We start from the raw sequence: 20,267 nt of genomic DNA on the forward strand, positions 1-20,267 counted from the left end.
AGCGTTAGACAAAGGAATATCTTGTAAGTCAGAACGAGAGGTACAAACAACATTCAAAACAGAGTGCAGTAATGACTTTCCCCCGTTCTCCTTTGTAGGTAAAAATGTGGCTGGATTTAAAATTGTGCATTGTTTGACAGTGATGTTAGGCATGCCTAATAAAATTTAATAATATTTACGCCACCTTGCTGCTGATAAATGAGTCTTTTCTTCCAGGAGGATGATAGAAACAGAATGTGTTTCTATCATCCTCTGTGATTGCAACAGATGACATGAAACCAGATTTTTTTTCCCCCAGTGTCCTGTCTAGCAATGTGGCAATAGGAATTGATTGCTCAATGCCAAATAGAGCTCGACAGATTTTGCTTTCACAAGTGGAGCGAACAGCTTTCGCCATAGTACTCTGCTTGATTTATGCATGTTAATAGCTTTATTGTGATTCCTGCAGGGACACTTTCAAATTATATGGACACTACAATGGGAAAGTAAAGGAAGAACAAGAAGAGAAAAAAAAGAAAGAAAAAGAAGAGGTGAAAGAAAGAAGAGATAAAAGGGAGAGAGTGATAAAACGTTCTCCGTCTGCTCCATCACCTGGAAAGAGATGCAAAAAGAACAGCACAACCAACAGACATAAAGCAACAGATGCAATCGAATAACACCTAGATGCCATTGCTAAATCAAATGTACTATTATTTAAGCTGACATGTGTAAAGTGAAACCTGAAAAAAGAAAGTGAAAGAACATAAATAAATAAATAAACTACAGGCTTTCTGTATATAAGTGAACACTTAATACCTCGAACCCTGGACCTGTGGGAGTTTGTCAGAGTGCACTAGTTTAGGTGAAAATTATCCAGAAGGAAAAAGCTTGATAGTGGTTGTGGAGAACCAAAGGCCCACCTTCCCCGAGCACAGAGGCAGGAGTCAGGGGACCCATAACCCAGGACTCCCAAAGGGGCCCCCAAAGCAGGGCGCCCAGGAGGGGCCGACACAGGATATCTGCAACCCCCCACCCCCAGAGGAAAGAGGAGAGACGACCCCGTGGAAATCCCCCAGCCACCGCAATACCGACGCCCCCAAGAGCCGTGGGGACGAGCCCGTGGGCTCCGCCGGCAGCCAGCCCCGCTGCCCGCTGAAGTGGTCCCGGCCATGGGCCCTAAGGGCCAGAAGCCCCAGGAGTGCCCCGCCCCCGCGGCGGGGGCCCCGGTCGCCCCCCGGGGGGCCAGGCCCCGCGAAGCAGCCGCCGGGAGTGGGCCAGCGCACACCCGGGAACCCGCCCCAAACCCGAGGCCCACCAATGCGCCAGAGGGCCAAGGCGCCTGCCAGCGCAGCGGAGGAGGACAGGACTTGGGGGAATGGGCTCCGCACCTAGCGGAGACTTGAGATGTTCTTGGGAGAGGGAGTGGACCGTACCCATACATGGAAGAGAAAAAAAAATGGAAAACTCATTCGCACCATCCCTCCCCAGTGCCCCACTCACCACACACAGATTTACAAAAAGGACGCTGTTCACACATTTCCTCATAACACTCACATCCAATAGAGTAACTTCACGTAGCGAACCTAAAGCAGTAGCACCCGAACAGCCGGGTAACCAGGCTGGCTGGGTGACAGTTCGTAGGAAGCATAGCTCTAGATTACAGACCCCAGATCACCACCAACCCATCTGCGTTTCTAATAAATTTTCCCCTCTGAGCGACAATCTCGCCGAGGAGCCGACCTTAATTATTGGCAGCTCCATAATGAGAAATGTGGCACTAAAGAAACCAGGGACCATAGTTAAATGCCTACCAGGGGCCAGAACAGGTGACATAGAATCCTACCTAAAACTACTGGCTAAGGATAAGCGTAAATACCGCAAAATTGTTATTCACGCTGGCGGTAATGACACCCGGTCACGCCGATCAGAGGTCACCAAAGTTGGTGTTGCTTCGGTTTGTGAGTTTGCTAAAACTATGTCGGACTCTGTAATTTTCTCTGGTCCCCTGCCTGATCTGACCAGTGATGACATGTTTAGCCGCATGTCATCATTCAACCGCTGGTTGTCTAGGTGGTGTCCAGAAAACGACGTGGGCTACATTGATAACTGGAGAACTTTCTGGGGAAAACCTGGTCTGATCCGGAGAGACGGCATCCATCCTACTTTGGATGGTGCAGCTCTTCTTTCTAGGAATCTGGCCGGATTTATTAGTTCTCCTAAATGCTGACAACCCAGGGTCCAGACCAGGAAGCAGAGCCGTAGTTTAACACACCTCTCTGCAGCTTCTGTACTGTTACCCACCCATTATCCTATTGAGACGGTGTCTTTCCCACGGCCAAAACAGATCAAAAACTGATCTAAAAGGAACAAATCATAAAAACCTAATAAAAATCAATATGGTTCACCTTGAACCTAAAAATAAAATAATAAAATGTGGTCTATTAAATATAAGGTCTCTCCCTCCAAAGACTTTGTTAGTTAATGAATTGATTTCTGATAATCAGATTGATTTGTTTTGTCTCACAGAAACCTGGCTACAAGAGGACTACGTTAGTATAAATGAGTCAACCCCCTCCAGTTATTCAAATTTCCACATTCCCAGATCTGTGGGAAGAGGAGGAGGAGTGGCAACTATCTTTCAGTCTGATTTATTAATTAGTCCCAGGCCAACTAATAATTACAGTTCTTTTGAACATTTAACCCTCAGTTTCCCTCATCCAAACTGCAAAGCAATAAAACCTCTTCTGTTTGTTGTTTTGTATCGTCCACCAGGCCCTTACACTCAGTTTTTGGATGAGTTGTCAGATTTCTTATCTGATTTGGTGTTAAATACTGATAAGGTTATTATAGTGGGTGATTTTAACATCCATGTTGACACTGAATGTGATAACCTTAGTGTAGCCTTTAAAACTATCCTAGATTCAATTGGTTTTGTTCAAAATGTGCATAAACCGACGCACTCTCGGCTCCATACTTTAGACCTTGTTCTGACATATGGCATTGATTGTGAAGAATTAACAGTATTCTCTCACAACCCTGTCCTGTCTGATCATTTTTTAATAACATTTGAGTTTAATCTAACTGAATTCTCCACCCCCAAAAGAGGGTTCCATTATAGTAGATTTTTATCGGATAATGCTGTATCAAAACTTAAAGAGTCTGTCCCCTTCTTAATATCCTCAGTATTGCAGAAATGCCCTGTAGATGGCAGCATTGCTGTTTCTTCCCATTCACAAATCGATACCTTTGCTAACAATGTGACTTCCTCATTGCGTTCTGCATTAGACAATGTAGCTCCCTTGAAAAGAAGGTGATTATTCACAGGAAGCTGGCTCCTTGGTTTAATTCAGAGCTGCGTTCCTTGAAGCACAATGTTAGGAAATTGGAGAGAAAATGGCGCTCTACACACCAAGAGGAATCCTACTTAATCTGGAAGGACAGACTATTGTTGTATAACAAGACCCTCCGCAGAGTTAGAGTAGCATATTTTTCATCATTAATTGAAGAGAATAAAAATAATCCTAGATTTCTCTTTAGTACAGTTGCCAAAGTTACCCAGAGCCACAGCTCTGTTGATCCATCCATTCCCTTAGCTCTTAGTAGTAATGATTTTATGGGATTCTTCATAAATAAAATTGATGCCATTAAAAATAAAATAATTGGCATCCTCCCAAACATGATTACCTCGTCCTCAGTAAGTGAGGCAGCATTGGAGGAATCTTTAGAATCTGCGCAGTGTTTGAACTGTTTAGAAGCAGTAGAGCTTTCTGAGCTATCTAAAATTTTAGCTTCATCTAAACCTTCTACCTGTATGTTAGACCCAATCCCAACCAAGTTGTTTAAGGAGATATTCCCTTTGATCAGTGGCACTATTTTAGACATGATTAATCTATCCTTAGTAAATGGATATGTACCACAGGTTTTGAAAGTAGCTGTTATTAAACCTTTACTTAAGAAACCTTCTCTTGATCAAGATGAGTTAGTAAATTACAGACCTATATCTAATCTTCTTTTCTTATCTAAAATTCTTGAGAAAGTAGTTGCTAATCAACTTTGTGAACATTTACAAAGTAATGACCTACTTGAGGAGTTTCAGTCAGGCTTCAGAGCTCATCATAGCACTGAAACAGCTCTGGTGAAGGTCACTAATGATATTCTCATGGCCTCAGATAATGGACTTGTGTCTATACTTGTCCTGTTAGATCTCAGTGCTGCGTTTGATACAGTTGATCACAATATTCTCCTACAAAGACTTGAACATACTGTAGGGATTAAGGGGAAAGCATTAGGCTGGTTTAAATCTTATCTGTCAGACAGATTCCAATTTGTTCATGTTAATAATAAATCTTCCTCAAACTCTAGGGTCACCTGTGGAGTACCACAGGGTTCAGTCCTTGGACCAATTCTCTTTACTATATATATGCTTCCGATTGGCAAAATTATCAGACAGCATGGGATTAATTTCCACTGTTATGCTGATGATACTCAGCTATATTTATCCATAAATCCTGATGAATCCAATCAATTACTTCGACTGCAGTCATGTCTTGAGGACATCAAAAGCTGGATGACTTTAAATTTCCTGCATCTAAATTCTGACAAGACCGAAGTTTTAATCTTTGGGCCAGAGTCCTCAAAAAATAAACTTCTTAACCAATCACTTAATCTGGGTGGCATTAACCTGGCCTCTGGTAATAAAGTAAAAAATCTTGGTGTTATTTTTGACCAAGACATGTCATTTAAATCCCATATTAAACAGGTTTCCAGAGTTTCCTTTTTTCACCTCCGGAATATCGCCAAAATTAGAAACATTCTGTCCAGGAGTGATGCTGAAAAACTGGTCCATGCATTTGTTACTTCAAGGCTGGACTATTGTAATTCTTTACTATCAGGAAGTCCACAAAATGCAGTTCAAAGCCTTCAGCTGATCCAAAATGCTGCAGCAAGAGTTCTGATGAAAATCAACAAGAGGGATCATATTTCTCCAATTTTAGCTTCCCTTCATTGGCTTCCTGTTAAATCAAGAATAGAATTTAAAATTCTTTTTCTAACGTATAAAGCCCTTAATAATCAAGCTCCATCATATATCAGAGCTCTGATTACCCCGTATGTTCCTAACAGAGCACTTCGCTCTCAGACTGCAGGTCTGCTGGTGGTTCCTAGAGTCTCTAAAAGTAGAATGGGAGGTAGATCCTTTAGCTATCAGGCTCCTCTCCTGTGGAACCAACTCCCAGTTTTGGTCCGTGAGGCAGACACCCTGTCTACTTTTAAGACTAGGCTTAAAACTTTTCTTTTTGACAAAAATTATAACTAGTGACTCATGTTACTCTCAGCTACCTTTATAGTTTTACTGCTATAGGCTTAGGTTACTGGAGTATATCAGGATCTAATTTTCTCACTATATTGAGTTCTACTGTTCTTCAATTATGCATTATGTGTTGTCATTTCTGCTTTAACTTTCTGTTCTCTCTCTTTTCTCTTCATAGTAGGTACACCTGGTCTGGCGTTCTGTTAACTTTGACATCATCCAGAGAAGACAACTCACCTGCTACTACCATCTAATGTAGAACAGATTACTAGATCAATGTGTGTTTCTGTGCTTTTTTGTTTCTCTTGTTGTGTCTCTGCTCTGTCTTCTGTAACCCCAGTCGGTCGAGGCAGATGACCGTTCATACTGAGCCCGGTTCTGCCGGAGGTTTTTTTTTCCCGTTAATGGGTGGTTTTTCTTCCCACTGTCGCTTCATGCTTGCTCAGTATGAGGGATTGCAGCAAAGCCATGTACAATGCAGATGACTCTTCCTGTGGCTCTACGGTTCCCCAGGAGTGAATGCTGCTTGTCGGGACTTTGATGCAATCAACTGGTTTCCTTATATAGGAAATTTTTGACCAATCTGTATAATCTGACCCAATCTGTATAATATGATTGAACTTGACTTTGTAAAGTGCCTTGAGATGACATGTTTCATGATTTGGCGCTATATAAATAAAATAGAATTGAATTGAATTGAATTGAATTGAACACTCACAAGAGGGGGGGTCACCCCAATTCAACTACACGACTGCTTGTGCCCGACCCCCGGCCCGGCCCCGCCCCCCAGACCAGACGCCCCCCAGACCAGCCCCCCCCAAAGAGGGGGGGGCCAACATGACCCGTACGGGCCACCAAGTCAGAACCCCCCTTACCCCCTAAATACCTAATAAACCCCCTCCCTCTCCCACCTTATCAGATTTTTCATCCACCATTTGAATAAATAGTTTGTCAGGGTTTGGCAAATCCAGCACTGGTGCAGAGGACAAGGCTGCCTCAGAGAAAGCCAATTCTGCCTCAGAAGTCCATATAATTTTATCAGCAGCTGCCAGTCCCTGTCTATATTAAAGCAGCCAACGGAGATCCAAGCTTAGAGTAGTTTGGAATATGAGCCCATCAGTAACCTGTCATTCCCAGAAATGGCATCATTTGTTTCTTTGTGATTGGTTTTGGGATTTTTAGAACCGCTTTGATCCGTTGAAGTGACAACTTTCTGCTTTTATGTGAGAAAACATGGGCCAAAAATGTGACTTCTTCTTTCCCAAACTGCATTTTAGACTTTGAGACTTTGTGACCTTTTTCATAGAGATGTTTAAGCAGTTTTAAGGTGTCTGTCCTGCATTGATCAGCTGATTCTGCACAGATTAATAAATCATCAACATATTGAATGAGAATGGTTCCAGGAGTCAGAGTTACGTCCATCAGACACATGTGAAGTACAATATCATCTGCAGTTATTTACGTCACTGTAAGCATCCATTTGTATGCATCCAAACATTGATCTGGGGTCCAATGTACTATCGTAAAATTATAGCCAGAGTCCTCCTGAGTGTCAGTCAGTCAGAAGTTGAAGTGATAGTTGTTTTCAATCTACACATCAAAGGAACAAAAAAACTTTCCCTAACCGTTTCACCTGAAACAGAGACAGAATGAACATAACAACCACTGAGCTTTGGCTGTTCCTTGATACATTTAGAAGACAAAACAGAGTGAGTTGCATCTGAGTCAACAACAAAATAAATTTCTTCACCCATCACTATCATAGAAAACATGGCCATTTTTTAAGGCAGGGGTCTCTGTGTGGAGATGCGTGCCTAATAAAACAGCCGTGGCACATTCTAAGTGTGTGATGGCCTCTGTGCGCAAACTATGTGGATCAGTAGAAGCAGGTATGATTTCAGCATTCACACACAGGTGTGGTGGTGTGTGTATGAAGCCTCACGCCCCTTGGCAGGTCCCTGCGTAACGAGGTTGGCCGCCGGATCCAGGGTCCTAACCCCCACCTGTCAATTGCCGCTATTAGGCTTCTGCGGTTCCTGCAGTCAGTTGTTTTCCAATTTCCCAATTGTCCACAGCTGTGACATGCATCAGAACCAGACCACTGTCCCCGCCCATGGCCTCTGCCCCGAGATTCACGTCCACGTCCATGATGGTTACATCTTCCTAGCTGAGATCCACCAGAATAGAGAGTTAGGGCGGCCTCTTTTTTGTCCACTCTCTATTTTCTTTCCTTCACTGATGACATCACCACTATGCAGCATATTTCTTTAAATCAGCCAGCCACACGCCATGCATCCAGCCAACAGACAAAGCAAACTTTCTTCTGTCCTCTGTGGGATTTGGGAGGAGGGCAGCACTGTGCTGGATGTCAGCTGCAGTCCTTGGTCTAAACACCAGCTGGGGCTCATTCTCTCTGGCCACTTCCAGCATGGAAAATTGATGAATCTGTCCTTCCTCCATTTCGTGCTGTTTCCCATTTTTTAGCCATGTGAAATCTGGTGAGGCACCAATAAAAGAATATGGTTGTGGTTTCTGGCTTTGAGGTGACTCTTGTGGCTACTCTGTCTTGGGACTTACTGGGTCTGAAGAGGGTGAGGGTTCCTCTCGTAGTTGTAAATTTACTTAGATATTCTTTCATTTGCATAATTCACTTTAATATCACCCCACACCCCAACCGCAGAAAAAAGTAATGATGAAATAAAAACAAAAGTTACAATAAAGAAAAAGTTTTAATACTGCAATACCATGCAGCCTCAAAGAGACGGCCAAGCCTTTGTCATTCCCACAACAAACCTAATCAAGGACAAGCATATTTTCTGAAGTGGCCATTACACAGTCCTGACCTTAGTCTGACTCTAAATTTGTGGTCAGAAATGAAAAGCTGTGTGTGAGCAAAGTGGCTTACAAACCGAACTCAGTTACATCAAAAATATGGCAAAGCTTCAGCTGTGAGACAACAGTGAGAAGCCTGTGAAAGGATATACAAAATACAAATCCCAGGTCATAAAGTTTAAAAGGCAATTCTACCAAGTTCAACTAATGTTACGCCATTTTATAACGTGACAGACTCCAGCTCCCAGCATGCAACACGGTCGCCCTGACGGCCAACCCCACAGAAAATCTTATCTCGTTGCCATGGAAATTACATAAAAGGCGAAGACGGATAATACTCTGTTTTCTTCCCTGGTAAGTCACCAAACTGAGAAGGCAAACAGCTGTTCAACATGCTGGGTTTTCCTCCACGTGGCACGTGATTCGACTTCTCACTGGTCCGAGAGTTGCTGAATCAAACTTTTCCCTGTATTTCTAAACAGGAGGACGCCGACATTAAACCACTTTAATTAAATTTTGATCCTACCGGAAGCTGCTTCCTTCCAGCGATCGACACTGACTCTGCTCGTTGTTTTGCCCAAGCAAAGCATTGGAGAGCGCCCAGAAACGTTTTTTTCTTCCCTGCTTCAAGTTATCCGCGCCCCCGACGCTGCTGCTGGAACCACGGATCAACGAATGAGTCGGAACATCCTCCCTGAGGCGACACCAAGTAAAGAAAGGACTTTCCTTTTAATTGTCTGTTTAAGTGATATTTTGTGCCTGGGCAGAACCTATTAGGAAATAGTTTATTGCTTGATTACTCCAAATTGGAGTTTGTTTAACTGTGCTGAATATTTCTAATATCGTGCATGCATTAAGTGATTCTGCTGTGTTTGGTTTGTTGATGATAAGCTGCCACGCTGATGGCCGCATTCAAAGCTCTCCTTCTTCCCCTTTTCTTCATCTTTTCTTCCTTTGTCCATATTCGGTTTCCCACATTTTTCTTTAAAGTCTTTTGTTTGGGAGTGAGACCCCCTCGTACTCAGTCTGCCCACACTAGGCTGGTGCGTTAGATACGCCATTAGGGCCGCCCCCCCTTACGTACCACGCAAGGCCTTAGGTCATATGTTGTCATAGTCGCCATCTTGGAAGGGTGCAAGGTAGCTCTAAAGGGTTAGCATAGTTTGTTGTGGAGTAACATCAGTTGGCTGCCACTAGCCGTGCTACTGGTAATAGGAGGAGTTGGAAACCAGCATGACTGCTAGCGACTAGTTGAGCAGAGGCGTTTCCCATCTGGCTTCAGGTCTGTTTCGGTACTTCAGTTTGCTACCTCAAAGCTATTTAGCTCATGTCTTTCAATGCTGCTATGTCAAAGCGCCGACTTCTTGAATGTGATGTAAACAACTGTGAATTGATTTAAGCGTTACTAACTCTCATTTAATCAATTTATTACTTGTTTTATTTTCATGGATTTCCTTTGCATGTTCTTTTGAGTAGCGAGTAGTGTTTCCTTGTGTTTTATTAAATAGAATAATTACTGTAACAGGGAATTATTAGATTAATAAATAATACCTTGTGAAATTGTGGTTGTTCATGGTTATTTTGGTCCAGAAGTTGAATGGTCTCTAAAAGCAAAGAATTACCTCCTTTTTAAGTTAATAACTGAATAAACTGAGACATTTTCATTGGTTTGTGGTAAAGAAGTAAGGGTTAAAAATCCAATTGCAATTATAATTTGAGTTATCAATGTTTGCTGGATAAGTCTAATCGGTCAACAACTCTTCACACTTTTTCCAGCATAAATAAGTTCAACTGCTAATTAATAAATTAATCGTGTTAATCATGACAGGCTCATAGCCTTTGGATCACAACCATTTGAATTAAATTTGCTACAGCTACCATTTGAGTTTGGATGATCTATTATTAAATTATAATAGCAAATTATAATTAATAAGAATATTCATAATCAAACAGGTTGTTGGCATAACACTAAAATTAATGTACATTTCTGAATTGGAAGGAATTTTGTCAAAAGTGTAAAAAAGGCACACTTCTGATAAAAAAGATTCTGACCAGAACTGTATTTTCCACTTGACTGAAAAGGAACCAGCCTAAGAGCTTCAGGTGCATCCAATGAGCATCACCATGATCTAATGCTATGTGATGTTGCAGTCACATTCTTCTGACTCCGAAATTTGTTTACTTCTTTGAGGTGACAGTGGAGCTTGAGCATTTAGGTCACACTAGTGTACACAGGGATTTTTTTTAAGGTTCTGTTAAATAAATGTTACTATAAATGTTTTTCCTATCTAATCTAATCTAATCAAACTAATCTATATTGTGGCAGACTGACCTGTGATTGTCCTGTTCATCTAAACACTCTTAATTTCTTCATATGCACGGTGTTGACAGCATTGCCATTTCAGTGCAAATTCTTGCCCCCTTCTTAACAAAGTGATCAAATTGTTGGACTTGCCTGCATCTGTAAAGTAAACAAGTTTGCCTTTTTTTCTGAATTTAAAAACTTCTGTTTTGTCTGAATTTAAAAGTAGAATTATTTTACTTATCCAAGTTTTTATGTCAAGACATACCTGTATTCTGCAAAACTGATTGGATTAATCATGATCTATAGATAAATGTAGCTTAGTATGTTTTGGTCACTGAAGAAATGTGGTGCAAACCGAAACCCTAAAATCACGCTAAAGATCAAAACATGTATTACAAAAGTAATTCCGCAAAGGGACCGGACACCACACTCCCATGTGCAAGGCCAACTTTTTGCTCTCTGATTGTAATTGAAAATATTCAAAAGAACTCATAATTTTGTAATTCCTATGCACAATGAAAAAATTAACAAGCATGCACAAAAAGAAGTTTAATATTTTCATTAAAAAATCTTATTTAAAAAAGTACAGTTCCTCAAAGACCCAAATATGTTCTGATTAAGTCCTTTGTCAATGCTGAAGATTGTTGTGTAGTGGCCTTGAAGAAGTCCAGAGAAAAGCATCATACCCAGCCATCACCACATCTCAAGACGCCTTAAGATGTGTCTCAAGACACATTTGTTGAGATGTCTTGAGATGTCTTGGTAAGTCAAGACGTGTCTATAGACATGGGTCTTAAGATGTCTTGAGATGACTTGAAATGTCTCAAGATGTCTTGGAAATATGAAGATGTCTTGAGATATCTGAAGATGTCTTAGAAATAAAATTTAGTAAAATATCACTATCCACCATTCATTGGTAATAATTTATATATTTTTGTTTATAGAAAAGAATGACAAACCCTATATGAAACACTGAGTATTTAATAAATCACAGTAAAATACAGTTCAATGTAGTTCAATGTATTGCAATTATTGCACATAGTATGTACATGTTAAGAGGATTACTAATCCTAAAACCTAGTAGGTTTACAAAATTGACATCAAATTACGTATGTGTGTGTGTGTGTGTGTGTGTGTGTGTGTGTGTGTGTGTGTGTGTGTGTGTGTGTGTGTGTGTGTGTGTGTGAGTGTGTGTGTGTTTGGTAAGGTTACTCTGTATATGAGTGTGGATATGCCTTTCTAAGATGCAATTTCTTCCTTGGATTGTGAATGATTTTTTTTTTCAACTAATTGACAGTACTGTCCATTGGTGAAAGCAGACTTTGTCCCAATTCCTAGTTTTTCAATTGGCTCCCAGAAGCATTTGTGGTGGAGGAACAGGAGGGTGTCAGTGATTGCTGATGTTGGAAAAATAATTTTTTTCCCCCATCTTGATACTGTTTGCAGCCTGTCAGTGGGTCTTCTGTGCGTTGCAGCAAGAAAGTGGTACCCTCAAACAGGACCATTGGAATATCTGGGGAGAAACATTGTGCATGTAGCCATGGGATACAAAAATGATCTCTAGTAAAACTGTAACTTAACCTAGTGTTATGCATTATGCTATGAGGTTTACATTGCCCGGTTTCTCTATAATCCTGCTTACACATTATATTCAAGATGTAACTTTACCAGAGATTGTAGCCCATGTGGTTATGATTTTCACTAGTTGCCTGTCACTGTCATTCACATGGGTTGGGTTGAAGGGGGCTATCTCCACAAATGAGCCAACTTTGAGAGTCTTTACATCAAATCTGTAAATGAAATAAAATATTTTTAAAACAATTGCATTCAATAAAAAGGTATATTATAAAAGTCGTATTCCATTTATTTAGATAAATATGCATGGGTCTAATTCACAAAATGATGCACAGCTTCTGGGAAATGCTATGCAGTATGTTTTGTTGCTGGTACAATTGCTGCTCTCCGCTATCCTTTTATGAATTTGGCCGAAAAAATATTCTGAATTCAGTACATTACTACTCCTATTACACAAATGATAAACATTGATAACATACTTATATTTTTGTGGGGACAGTGTGGCAGTTTGGTGTTTAATGCATCTCTCTGGTTTCCCAGAGAGCAGGTTAATGATGTTGATGATATGCTTCCCATTATCCAAACCTTGGGAATAAAAGCAAATTATGCTAATGATGTTCCTATACAAGAAGACAGTACTTACAGTACATTATAATGTTTAATAATATTTATTGATATGTATTTTCCTGTACTGGATTGAGATCAATTACAGGAGTCACACATTTGGGCCAAGGAAGATCTCTTCCTGTGTCAGGACTCTGTCCCCCATTCTCCCCATGAGGTCTGGCTGGTGCGTCATTTTTGACACTTTCAGGTGGGATAGCTCTGGCATTAGGGTTCCAAGGTGCAACCCTGTTAAGAAATTAATTACAATGAATAAAATAATTTTGTTACCTTTTTTTAGTTATCGTTGATGGAACATCCAAGAATATTTTAATAATACAACTATTTTAGTACTTTAATTTTGTAACATAGATTTCCCTACCAAGCCCATTTCTTTGATGAAGTTCAGCTGCAGATATCACTGTGGCTGATCCTGATGGCCTGTAAACCAGGGTGTAGCCTGGATGGCAGAGGACAGATGTATTTTCTGCTGTTTCCTCATTTGGAGTTGACAGTGTGCAAAAGGTATACAACACAGCAATCCTCTTCACCATTAATTTTTTAATACTGACACCATTTTATGAGCAATAACTGAAGTACAAAAAAAATATCAAGACTTCAAACAGCTTCAGGACCTAGTATATGAAATGTACGGAAAATGTACCTACCTAAGTCCTTGATCGCTTTGAGTGATACCCCCTGAGGTATCGCTCAAAGTGGTTGCAGTCACCAATCATAGGGTGGCCCAGCATATCAATTTGCTCCCCAATGCGTAGTACATATAAACTCATAAATGTAATTATGAAATGATCAACTTACGACGTTGCCTCTGTGATGTTTACAGTGATAAATTCAGGTAGTTGAACACAGAAATGAAGCTAAATGTGCACTCTGCTACCCTCCTCCAACTGCCGTAATAACTGTCATACTAACTGGGTCTGTCTCATTCCGCCTACTTCTACACTTCGAACACTTAGTTTTAAGTATATAGTGTAGATAACACAAAAAGTCAGTGCACTAAAGGGGCCCGGATGACCCCCTAAAAATGGTCACAAAATGTAGTGTGTAACGATGGACCCTACTCGCACTAAACGGACGCCATCTTGACTACAAGGCGGAAAGGGAGGGACTAGGAACGTCGGGAAGATGTTCCCATTTTGAAAATAATGGCGGACAATTCAGCCGAGACAGCCGAAGTTGCGACACTGCAATCATATAAATGTAAGTAATGGTGGTAATAAGAGGCATTGTACTCTTGTCTAATACATCACTTACATGTCCCTCACTGACAGAAGCTGATATATATGCCACTGGCATATATTTTTGGCGGGCTGAAAATTTGCGTTCACGTGTGTTGCGTTTGTCACGTCATCCCGTCATTTCAGGCAAGCGTTTTAACATAAGTGTTCCTTTTGGAACAATACTAACGATCGAAAGTGGGCACTACGGCAGTAAGTGGTCAGTGCACATTAGCAGTGCACTGACAGAAGTATTCGGAATGAGACAGAGCCATTGAAAACAAACCTGAGATTCGGAATGTTAGTAAAAACTGCCCTTCAAAATAAGAGGTCCTTCAAAACAAAGGTCCCTTCAGATTCATGCCTGAAAAGCAACACAACCCATGATGCCCATATTTTTCTGTTTTGCCCCCAAATTTTATAATCATAAAACTCCTGTTAAAACAAGATAGCTTGGCCATGCTTTTGAGACAGGCTGCAAAGGGTGTCTTAAGACATCTTAAGATTTGAATGTCTTGAGACAAAAAAAATATTTCTTAAGACATCTAAAGACACTTAATGTCTGTCATGCTTTTCAGGTGTCGGACCTACATGCAGGAACACTCAGGAGCTTGAGCTTTGAGAGCGTAAGGGCGGGATCCAAGGCTTGAGGTAACCTGGGACACAGGGAGAACAATGTTAACGTCATGTAAGAGGGCTGTCATCAGACAGTGGCCAATTGATGCATACATTAAGTTAACACTCTGGCAGTGTTGTGCTGGCAGCCATCCGCTTAAATAGTCCAACCCAGCGCCACTTAACACCGAACACCTGCCACAGCATGCCCCCCGCTCATCAAGGCCACCTGTGAGGGGAGAGGGAGGAAAGGATTGCATCCTGAGAGGGCGCAGCCCGCAGAACCCTGACAATGTCTTCAAGACACAAAATACTGTCTGAGAGCATCCCATTTCCTGCAGTTGCATGTCTTAAGACATGGGTGCATGTCTTCAGATTTTTGTTTTAAGATGTCCTAAGACGTCTTGATGTGCACAAATGTCTTGAGACATCTTGATTCTTCTTATTCAGACATCTTGAGACGTCTTGAGACACTGTGATGGCTGGGTATGATTGTTTTTGTAGAGCTGATGGTTCCTATCGCAGGTATAAATAGAATGCCTGACTAAAGGATGATATTGACTAAAATGTAAATTTGTTTGTCCAGTTGTCCTTCTCTATCTGTGAAGTCAAAAACCCTCAACAAGTCCCAGTCTGTCTTGTTTCTGTCCATATTGTTGTCCTTGATGATGTTTTTGATTATTTCCCAGAAGGGGGCAAAATCAGGACAGCAGAGAAACAAGTGCTCTAAAGTTTCTGGGTAAGAAAGACATACCGTACATTCTCTGCCATATTGTTGACAATGTGATGCAAAATAGTGCCATTGAAAATACTTCTGTGTCTCAATAGAAAATCATTGTTAGATTGTTGGTGATAGAATTTGAAATGTAAACAGGATATTATTTCCAAGTCAAATGTACTCAATTTGAAGAAATATTTTTTGAAAGGGACCAAATGTTATTTGAGTAAATTTTACTCTTTTTTTATGACCATTCTTTACACACTGTTGGTTCTTGCATGATTTTGGAAATTAAGCTGCTATACCAAGTTTAAATTTTTATTTCATGAAGTTTGCTATGTTTTGTCTCCCGATTTGAGGAGGACATTCAAGGCACTTTGCACCCCCTGATGTCATCCTCTCCTACCAATGATCATAGACCAGTGGAGTGGCAAAAGCATTTTTTTTTACAAGGACCTTCTACAACGGGCTTGATAAAACGGGCTTGATCTGAGAGACGTGGAATGTGGGATGTAGTCTGGAGTGCGGGGGAAGACGGAGGCGGAAAGCCGTAGGGCTGATAATTGTGTACCTGGGAGCCAGCTTGCGGGGAGTAGAACCAGATGGGCCGTCCCTGGAGAGCAGCCAGACTCGCTCTCTGGGATGATAACGGGGGGCTGGAGTTCGCCTGCGGTCGGCAAATCTTAATTTCTTCTCAGCAGTCCTGTGGAAGGCCTGGATGGTCTCCTCCCAGAATTGCCGACAGCGGCGGATATGATTCTCCACAGATGGTACTGCAATCTGACTCTCCTCTGAGGGGAGGAGAGGTGGCTGATAACTGTCATGATTTGTCTTTGGATGAACCCGGACACAGCATGCACACACAGAGCTGGTTTAAGAGAGTTTATTGCAGACAGTGGATGATGACGATGACATGAACCAGAGTCAGTTACCGGACGGAGTTGTAGGATGCAGGAGCTGGCTGACAGGAACGGAGAGGAGAAACTGACCAGGAAACGGAGGAGCTGGGCTGCTGTAGGTTTCGGGAGCAAAGACCAGAGAACAGGATGACGGAGAGGATGAAGCAGAGTCCAGCAGCGCAGTAGACAGGTATAACAGAGACCAAGATGTGCGGACTGGAACGGACAGGTGTGGTGTTGGTTTGACTGAATAAAAGCCGGCGAAGAGGAACAGACTGAGGTGAGCTTATGAAGGGGTGTGAACAGGTGGAACCAGTCATTAGATGATTGCAGGCTGACAGGTGCTTCCAATCAAAGCTGCACAGAGAAAGGAGGAGGCAGGAACTGCTAAAAGTGCAGCTTTCAGGCTGCATCATGACAATAACCCAGGGAAACCTCAAAAGGGGAAAAGCCAGTAGCGGAGGGTGTGACTATTATGTGCATACCCCACCCATGGAAGGAACTTACTCTAGTCCGATGGGTTGGAGGACGTGAGGCACTGAAGAGCTGAGTCAAGCTCCTGGTTAAGCCGCTCCGTCTGACCGTTAGTCTGAGGATGGTACCCGGATGAAAAAGAGCACCGGGCCCCCAGGACGGAGGCAAACTCCTTCCAAACACCGGAGGTAAACTGGGGACCATGGTCAGACAAGATGTCCTGAGGGATGCCGTGTAAACGGAAGATGTGTTTAACCAGGAGCTGAGCAGTCTGGAGAGCAGAAGGGAGCTTATGAAGGTAACAGGCTTTTGAGAAATAGTCGACTATAGTTAAGATAGTCATCATTCCCTGGGAAGTTGGAGTTCCGGTAACAAAATCCAATGCAATATGGGACCAGGGGCGCTTAGGAATGGGGAGCGGCCGTAGGAGGCCCGATGGAGGTCTGTTGGAGGGTTTGTTTTGGGCGCAGACCGGGCAAGCGAGGACATACTCCCGGATGTCCTTAGCCATGGATGGCCACCAGAAATGCCGGGAGATGTGTGAAAGGGTTCTTGGGATGACAGAATGAGCGGAGAGCTTGGAAGAGTGACACCAGTGGATGACCGTGCTGTGCGGGGAACAAAGGTTCTGTTGGGGGGACCGTTTCCCGGGTCCAATTCATCTCTTTGTGCCAGAGATATTAGATCCTCGACCTCCCATCGTAAGGCGCCGAAGGTGCAAGTGAAAATAATTATAGAGTACCCTTCAATCAAACTCGAAACCACGGCCACATTTCAAAAGTGACAGCCGGAAGTCCCGCCTTCCACTTCCAGTGGAAGTCCCACCTTCCTTAACCGGAAGTCCCGCCTTCCATTTCCGGGGGCCGATGTCCTGGCCCCGGAAGTCCCACCCTTCAACCCCGCTTAAATTATTCTTGTTTTAAATTATTTTAATTATTATATCAATTATAATTATATATTTAATATTATTGTTTTTGTTTTTTCATTTTAATTATGTAATTCATTTATGCAACATTTTGATGGTCAGGAGATGTGTTTTTTTTTTCTAGGGTTTCTTATAACCAAAACTTTATGATGGAATTTTGTTTGACAAGTTTTGTTTTATCTAATTGTGTTTTACTCTGAATATAAACCTCAATGTATTTTGTTCCGGCACATTCCTCCTTCCACAGATAACTCTCCATTCCGGCACATTCGTCACTACATACATCTCAGCCTCCGCGCCGCTCTGTCAATAACAATGGCAAGATGGGTTTTCTCTCCACTTTCTCACTCTAAGCAGTCGGTAAGGACTTAACTGTAAAGTATTTTACAGAGCAGACCAGCTTCTACGCAGCACAGCTAAAAGTAGCGAAATCCGACCGCCCTCCTCAGGACACTGAATAGAATGTGAGGCTGAGCCAGTCTGTTTGGAGGGAGGAGTTTTGCTAAACACTAGCGCTGAGCGCTACTTCGAGACACCGCTGCGTATTTTTGCAATCATCAAACATGGCTGAGGAAATAGCCGAGGAAATGCCTTATTCAGATATTTTTTAAACCCAGCGGGGCGCAGGTCCATAATACCGGATTGACGATGACGCAGGAGAACGAGATTTTCACTGGTAAGTTACAGTTTAAATTTTATATCTTTAGCCGCTTTTTAAGGTATTTTTAACTGTGTTTTATTTCTGCTGGAGGGGGCTTTTTGTTGTTTGTTCAAGTTACCTTGTGAAGTTTAATTTATTTGTGTGGTTCTGCTGTTTTAAGGGTTTAGCATGAATTCAGAGGTAAAGCTATGTAGCTGATGGGCTAACACTTTTATTGTTTAAGCTACCTTGTGAAGGTAGCATAATGTATTACTGTGTTTCTTGCTGGCAACTACAGAACTCTGCAGTTTTAATTGTTTTAGCCTGAATTCAGAGGTAATGCTTTCGATAGCAGTGTCAGTCTTTGTGGCCTGCTTGCAGAAGTATATGTCTTCCGTTGCTGTCATTACAATATATTTTAATTATTTGTTTCAGCGCCAACGCCTGCTGAATTAGAAGACCTTAATTTTACACTATCGGATATTGGTAAAATATGATTCAACATTGTATTAAAGTATATTTTATTAAAATCACAATCTTTAAAATACTAATACTATATTTTTACCATTTTTATTTTTCTGTTTCCAGATTATACAGAGAAAGGGTTAATTGATGAGCATTTCGGTTGTCCAAACCCTCTAAATCAAAATGTTTTCCACGGAGAGCTAACGGGGATACAGCCTGAACCTGACCAGACCACAAACGCTCAGCGCAGGAAGATTGTGTTCGAAGCCACTCAACCCATGTTTGTTCCACAGAGAGCTAACAGGGATACAGCCTGTACTGACCAGACCACAAACGCTCAGCGCAGGAAGATTGCGTCCGAAGCCACTCAACCCGAGTGTATTTTACGGAGAGCTAACGGGGATACAGCCTGAACCGACCAGACCACAAACGCTCAGCGCAGGCAGATTGTGTCCGAAGCCACTCAACCCGAAGTGTGTTCCACGGAGAGCTAACGGGGATACAGCCTGAACCGACTAGACCACGAACGCTCAGCGCAGGAAGATTGTGTCCGAAGCCACTCAACCCGAGTGTGTTCCACGGAGAGCTAACGGGGATACAGCCTGAACCGACCAGACCACGAATGCCCAGTCAAGGAAGGTTGAGTCTAGCTAGAAGGAGGTTTCTAGCAGAAATAGCTGCTCAGAACACATCAACACCGAAGCGACAGAGAACTAAAGAACATGACGGGTCAGTTATTTTAATAAGTTCTCCAGAGACACCAGCGCAACACGCTCACTTCTCCGAGGAAGCGTCAGCTCTCCAGCTCACCACGTCAGACGGCCTCCCTTGAAATGCTAATCAGGGGACAACGCTTCCCGCAACTCGTAAGTTAACTATTATAAGTCTGAAACTAACCCTTATGGTACATTTCTGAATTAGCCCGGTTCATTTAGTGTATTTGCTTATTTAGCCGCAGTAACAACCCACCGAGACATTCTCGCTCAAGCAGTCTTTACGGCCGGAATACTGCCTCCCCCGATACATTTAGCCAGCCAGACGGTAAGTCAGCAACTGTTCTACGCTATTTTTATTTTTATTATTTATTTATATTCTCTTCTTCTTCTTGTATTATACCCTGTTTAAAACTCTGTCTCTGTCTGCCTATTATTTCTACAGTAACAATTCAGTCTGTACACGAAAATATTGACACTGGTCAATATTTTCAATTCTGCAATGCTGGTGCTGGTGCACAAGCACCAGCATTCTGCAATGCTGGTGCTGGTGCTGCAATGCTCTGTTGCAGCACCAGCACAAGATCTGTCTCGTCCTGCCTCATCTTCTCAGTACCCTGGTGCCAGAAGAAAACACAAGAGGCCCAGTCTCAGAAGCCTACGTTCGTCAGTCCTGAGATTTCAGCAAGACTTCATCCGGATAATCACCGTGTGCTGCTAGACCGAAGGTATATCTTAAGTTCAAAGCTTTCAAAGAATTTGTTTGTAATATAATAAATACATTTTTATTCAATTCTGATTATATATGATAAATCTAATTATATATCTTTTCTTTGTTTTATTACAGCCACTGCATCGGCAGTAGAACATATACCAGTTTCTACAGGACGTCAAGCTAACATCTACCGCCGGAAAGCTGCTGCGCTTCTGAGTATCTGCAAGGTTCTGAGGATTGAGCTGTTTGACCCCTCAATGCCA

General features: G+C 42.1%; 1 long non-coding RNA gene across 1 annotated transcript; it reads left to right on the forward strand.

The window, feature by feature from the left end:
- The first annotated feature begins 19,276 nt into the window (after window positions 1–19,276).
- On the forward strand, window positions 19,277–19,976 carry LOC118560789. Its single transcript, XR_004929579.1, has 3 exons — window positions 19,277–19,442; window positions 19,529–19,617; window positions 19,903–19,976. It is a non-coding gene; the product is annotated as an uncharacterized LOC118560789 (long non-coding RNA).
- The last annotated feature ends 291 nt before the right edge of the window (window positions 19,977–20,267 follow it).

Source organism: Fundulus heteroclitus, unplaced genomic scaffold, assembly GCF_011125445.2.
Source record: "Fundulus heteroclitus isolate FHET01 unplaced genomic scaffold, MU-UCD_Fhet_4.1 scaffold_488, whole genome shotgun sequence".
Lineage (NCBI taxonomy): Eukaryota > Metazoa > Chordata > Actinopteri > Cyprinodontiformes > Fundulidae > Fundulus > Fundulus heteroclitus.